This window comes from Triturus cristatus, chromosome 4_1 (assembly GCF_964204655.1).
Source record: "Triturus cristatus chromosome 4_1, aTriCri1.1, whole genome shotgun sequence".
Classification (NCBI taxonomy): Eukaryota; Metazoa; Chordata; class Amphibia; order Caudata; family Salamandridae; genus Triturus; species Triturus cristatus.
Window position 1 is genome coordinate 203,553,315 of NC_140585.1, and position 6,000 is coordinate 203,559,314.

The window sequence follows — 6,000 nt, forward strand, 5'->3', positions numbered from 1 at the left end:
TGTTGTGTTGTTAATTAAATCAGGAGGACTGAATTAAATGGTGCGCAACGTAGTTCAACTGCACAATGCGCACGCGCGGGCCCCGGCCAGCCCTCTGAGGCAGAGCTCTTAATTAATTAAATGGTGGGTGGGTGCCCGGTGCGCAGTTGTCTCCGCGTCTGCACAGGTCCGGGGTGGGGGCTGGTAAACAATTCCATTTAATTTGTCATGCGCATTGCGGAGCTGCAATTAAAGTGCGCGTGATTTGTGAGGTTAGGCAGCCACGCCCACGCCAGAGACTGAGAAGAACCATCCGTGACACTCACCGGCCATAACATTTTAAATTATTACTAGAGCCCCTGCCTGCCTGGCTAGCTTGCCCTGCCCTGTCTGCCCCTACCTCTGAAGCTGCAGTCCAGGCCTCAGCCGTCGGCGTCAGCCCTTCAGGTGGGTCAGAGTCTGTCCGAGGCAGGAGTGGTCCATGGGTGGTGGCGAGGACGTAGTCTCAGTGGGTGGGGTGGTAATCGCATCGGATGAGAAGAAAGATCATCCTTTTGGGAATCAGGGAGGGCATCTTAGTGGGGCCCGGCCGGGAATAAAAGTACAAGTTTAAAAACATAATATAGTGTAGGCCCACTAGCCCAGTGAGTAACACAGGCCCCCGCGAGGCTCTTCATTTGAATAAGTGGTGCACACTGCCGGCCCGGGCTGGACTGGGCCGGACCGGGCCTCTGAGGCTCACTAAGACTATAAAGAGCACAACTGAATACGTGGACACAAATTATGGTTTAAATAATAACCTTTAAAGGTACAAAATAAACAGACCCGAACCGCCCAGAAGCCTATAACAATGTCCACCAATAGCTGCCTGCATCAAAGGGAGGGTTGGTATTGCATGACAAGGACTTGAAAAGTACCTTTGTTTAGGCATTCAAGAGTTTGTAGAAAATAAATCATTATAATGAGATCCATGGTAGTGAGTTTGGTAAATCTGCAGAGTACCCGGATTTTAAATCATCTGCCACAGTTCATGTCCGTCTGAAAATGTGCAGCTAAAAGAGTTATAGCATTTTAGCCGGTGCCTGGCTGGCACTTCTCGTCTTGGTAGCTGAAATTGTCTCATCATCTTACTTCGAGCATGTTTTAGGAAAGGTTACACGTACAAGTCTAGCACAAGCCATGGGTTAAAGATGTAGAAAAAATGCCCAAAGGATGTGCTTTGCCTCTTGTAATGCATGCAGTGTAATACGATTCTAATAGCACCCTGCAGGTAGTATAGAGGCCTGTGTGAGCCAGAACCAATCTTACCCTTTGATAGGGGCCGATCCTGAAGATCATTTGAGCACGTAAATATCAGTAGTTACAAGTGTAAATTCATGGGAGGACTGACTGTCCGCTCTTCAGGGGATATTCTCAAGAACGTGTGATAACCATCGCAAAAGTTACTTAACACAACCTTCAATATTGCAGTCTATCGCAGGAAAATTACGCTGTGTTAACGAAGCATTCTCAACACTGAGGCACTATGCGATATTCCCCAGATAACGCGTCAACTGACTGCGTTAAAATCATCGCCATGCCGCAAAAATGCGAAACGCGAACGTAAAAAAGGCCGTGATGAGGTCAATCACGATGCAAAAATCAGCGAAGAGCAGCTACAGGCCTGCAATTCACACGAGTCAGGCGGGAAAAATCATCATAAAAGTTTTTAAAAAACTGACAATCGAATGCCAAACAACAGCCAAGCACAATGGATGTTGCCGGAGCAAGTACGGAGGAGAACCAGAACCCCACAAGCCCCCCAGAGGACCTGCCTGGGACCTCAGGGTCAGGGAAGGGCAAGGAGAAGAAGAGTAGGAAGAAGTGCTTCAGTCTGCAGGAAAACAGGATCCTGATAATGGAGGTGGCCGAACACCATCAACAACTGGTCGTCACCTCCACTGTGTCATTGGCAACAAAAAATGGACTATGGCAGTCCATCGTGGACAAGGTGAATGCAGTCGGATTGCTCAAGAGGACAATGGTCAAGAGGCGCTAGAATGACATCAAGCTGAAACTCGCCAACAAACGGAAGGCAGCAATGCAGACCGAAGGTGGGAGTCCTGCGCAGCTGGAGGAGCTGGACTTCATGGAGGAAATGGTGTCCACAGTCATCAGTGGGGAGCCGGTGGCTGGAGTCGGGGGACCGGACACTGCTCAACATGACAAGTCACAACCGCACCAGGGTGAGTAATGACCAGGGACTGGGGAGACGGGGGGAGATGGGCACAATGGCACACATGCACAATTGAGCTGAGCACATCTGCAGACAAACCATGCCCCAGACCCCAACTCCCACCAAGAGAACAATGTACCCAAGTATGCTACATGTCAGCACTGTACAAGCACAGAAGTCAAAGGCACACCGCATGAAAGGGATAAGGGGCAGCAAAACAGAGCAGCACGGGCCACCACCCCAATGCAGCACACACACATAACATGCAGACAACAAAATGGCACAAACCGCAACCCATCCACAACAGAACACAGGACACAACTGGCGCCTACTGGGTGTAGACACTGGCCAATCACAAGTGACATTCCAGGGAAAAGTGAGTAGACAATGTACAAGTTCAAACACACATCCATGATGTTGTCGAAATGTCCACTGTCCCACAGCAAATAGGCAGCCCCTCCAAAACAGCCACGATGTACACAGTCATGCAGTCTGTATGTGAACATGTAAAATCCGACAACACACATGTGAACACATTGTCAAACTGCATCTCCCCATCACATCGCAGAGGAACAATCAACACCTCCTGTGGAGCAGCCCAAACCTCTCTTCTCTGATGACAAAGAGGACCACCACGGCCTCGACTTCGACACCCTCCGAGAGTTCATTGACAGTCTCCGCAGCCCACCTTCAGGATGAGGGCAGCCCAGCTGCAATGGGGACACCCAACTCCCTGCACAGACCACACAGCACGGCTGCCTCCCAGGACCCCCACGAAGAACACATGGCCTTCCAACGCCGCGTGCTGGGATGCCAGGAGCAGCTGGCTGAACAGGTGCGGGTGGTCTTCGACTGCATGGCAGACAAACTAGATACCATACGTAGGTGTCTAAGTCCCATCAGGGACCAGTCACTAACGGACACCCACAGTCCGCTCCATGCTCTCCAACGAACCATGGCTGACATCGCCAGAGTCCTGACTCTGATGCAAGAAGGACTGTCTAGTCAGAGTGGCTCCAGTGAGCTTGCCCGGGAGTTGGGACTCATGGAGACCATGGAGCGAGCCAATGCGGAAAGAGCGGTTGCCACGACTGCACACCAGCGAGAGGTAACTGTGTTCCACAATGACCTCAAAACCATCCTCATGGCATTGTTGCAAGAAGACCTGGCGCTGATGCATGCTGCTGCTACCACTCCATCTACATCTCCGCCCCTGAAGTGTCACTGCCACACAGTGCGGCAGACATTCCACCTCCGGCCTCTGAGGTGTCACTGCCACACAGTGCTGTTAAAGGCCAGCACCACCCACACGTGAGACACATGAGACAGTAGAGGACGAAGATGCAGATGAAACCGCCTTGCTGGTACGGAGAAAACTGTAGCATTCATCTCCTCCATATAGTTGGTTTCAGCTTGGTTCTGCCCCCTTCATGATCACTTTCTACTGTCCCCCAACACACACTGCGACACTCACCTTGTACCTCGCAATGGACTGCCATATTCTGTATGTTCGCCAATGAACCAGCTAACAGACTGCGGACTGAGCTCTTCCTCTTCCTTTGGACTTGTCATTCCCTGAAGGACTCTGGCTGGCCCTCCACGGGCCAACATTGTAAAGTGGGCTTTGCATGGCCCTGTACTGCTCCAGATGCAACACTCCACTGAATGTGCATTAAACATTCCGAATCACACAGATGTGTCGTGTCTATGGTCTTTCACGTGTGGTAGTAAGGACAAATGCAGGGTCAGTGAATTCCTCTTACGTCCATGTGGCTCATGTCGTTGGACTTGGGTCACATGGTGACACATTGCCAAATGTTGTTAGGGTGGCACTGACGCAACAACAATGACACGCGTATTTGTTACTTCCCTGTCCAGCCCTGTACGGAACCACACCCAGAGCCCCGGGGCCATTGTTCAAACCCTTACGCTGGACTGGCATACACAAGGCCAGCCCACTCCGCTTACGCTTACAGGGGAAACGACAACGCTACATGTCCTAGGTCTTTCCTGTAGGGATCTGCTGCTCACAGGTATAGTTGTCAGCATGCCACAGCCTCTCCCTCACAGCTGGTGTACACCCACAACACACCCATCCAGCACACGCGTCACAGCACATGTGAAGCTGCCACTAAAAAGGGCCGAGCGCACATGCTTGACGCGATTTCCAAGCTCTCTCGGGTGTATCTGTTTGGTGTGCATGTAGGCATGAGGGCCCAGGGGCCTGCGGCATCACATGCCGCAGGCCCAGATGTGACAGGATGGCATCTGCACCACGATACCCAATCATAGAGGGTCCATGACTTGCGGGACACAGACTTTGTGGCACCGGATACACTGCGACCGGCAAAGGCACACCGCCACGGGACGGGGACTTTCAGTGCACTGAGGTAGGAGCACTGTAAGTGCTGAGCAAATATGCAGCCTGCGATGATGCCCCGTCCCGGCGGTCCGGACTGCTCAGGTTTTGTGTGCCCTGCTGGACCGCAGTGTAGGCCTGAGCCATCGGACAGCGGGGGCCTACCGCTACGTGGCATGGCTTCGCGGGTCACAGAGGTAGTGGCTCAGCAAGGGCTGAGCTGGTGTGCAGCCTGCGATGATGCCCTGTGCACTGATATGTCCTCTGCCATGGCGAAATCAAGACCCAGCATTAAACGGGAGACCTGGTGGCCTGCGGAGCAAGGCTGTATGATGTGGAGGGTGCCATGTTCCCTGGCGGCACGGGGGTGGCTCTCTTTTCTGCATGTCGGTGGCGGAACATGAGCAGTGAGGCGTGGGTGTGCAGGGGCGGGCATGCACCGCTGGGCGGCGGGAAGGGCTGGGGTGCAGGGGCGGTCAGGCAATGATATCTTGTGCAATTGTATGTAGTGTGCCATTCATGTATCTGGACTCTGTTTCAGATGATGGGTCTATCTCAGATGTGGGGCCTAGTGAACTGCACTACATACCACCACATGGTTAGAGACACACCAGTGGCAGCAGGTGAGCAGTGTGGCCTGGGTGCGCATTGTCGGCACTTTCTCTTCCTGTCCCTCTCTTCTTTTCTCTCTCTCTTCCACCCTCTCTGTACGTCTATCTCTCTCTCCCCCTCTCTGTCCGCCTATCACTCTCTCCCCCTCCCTGTCTGTCTATATCTCTCTTCCTCTCTTCCTCTCTCTCTCCTTCGCTCTCTCTGTCCCTTGATGTGCGCAGAACACACCTTCTCGTCATGATTTTTGTCTTGCAGGCTGTGACCTATGGAATGTCCTGAGGGGAGCAGCCATGTGTCTTCATTTCTATTCTGTGTTTATTTTAATAAATTTTCATTTGTTGCTTCGAAGGCGAATGTGTGATGCTCATTTTTTGTGACAACACATGCATATCACCAGATGTGATTGTGCGACATCAGTTTATACACAAAGGAAGGTGCACTCAAATAACCAGGTCCAAATTGATATGTATTCCAAAGATCTTCTCCCGATCTTCGTATTTATTAAGCAAACTAGACAGCCAACGCGTTTCGTTCCTAACACACAGGAACTTCTTCAGGGCACAGTGTAGGTAACACAAGTAATCCTATTCCAAATTCGTAGAGTCAGGGGAAACCCAGATCACAAAGTCGAACCGCACAGTGGGTGTGGAATAGCACATCCACAAGTATAAAAACGAAGGCAAGATCTTTAACAAAAACGTCACGTGTAGAAACAGGGTAGTCGTTCAGGTAGGTTATGAATCCATTGTTGGACCAATTAATGGCAATCTACGAATTTGGAATAGGATTACTTGTGTTACCTACACTGTGCCCTGAAGAAGTTCCTGTGTGTTAG